This window comes from Meleagris gallopavo, chromosome 29 (genome assembly GCF_000146605.3).
Source record: "Meleagris gallopavo isolate NT-WF06-2002-E0010 breed Aviagen turkey brand Nicholas breeding stock chromosome 29, Turkey_5.1, whole genome shotgun sequence".
Taxonomy (NCBI): Eukaryota; Metazoa; Chordata; class Aves; order Galliformes; family Phasianidae; genus Meleagris; species Meleagris gallopavo.
In genome coordinates, this window is record NC_015039.2 from 2,854,310 (window position 1) to 2,855,008 (window position 699).

Here is a 699-nt window from a genome sequence, read left to right on the forward strand (position 1 = left end):
TTCTTATTACACGTCGGACCTGAAGGAAACAAGCTGACGGGATTATTTTAAATCCTCTTGATAAAGGTCTTTCCACAATTAGGGAACTGGAAAAGGACTTTTGTGGGGGTTTGGCTCCTCCTCTGGGAGTCTCTTTCCACTCTTGGAATGGATTTAAGAATGAAACTTTCTTTCAGGCCGTGGCTTTTTCGCTGTTTGAGCTGACTTATCCCCATATTTTCTGTCCTTATGTAAAATAAATGATATTTGGAAGGAGGTTGATAACCTAACTCGAAAGGTGTCCACCCTGCGTAGTTTTTCCGTGTTCTGTTACCCTAAATAGCTTTCAAAAGAAACTATTTTGACAGCGAGCGTTGAAAGAATAAGACTAGTTCGAGGGTTTTTTTCCCTTTGATTTATCTCTTTTTAACATGTGCATGTGTGTGTATGTATATATATATATACACATACATATATACCCTTCAAGTCAAAACAAATTACTGCATTAGGATTCTGGAAAGGGACGTTTGCTTGGTGGCAAATCGGAGATGTGTTTATGCAGGGAGGCTCCGTGAGAGCTCGGGTTGGAAATCGGGGCTCTGGGGAACGGAGAGGGGGGGAAAAGGAATCGGCCGGGAGGGTTGGGAAAGAGCATCTCGCCTGTAACGTCCCCAAGCAGCCAGCAGAGCTCGCTTCAGACCAAGTTCACTGCCAGAAGGG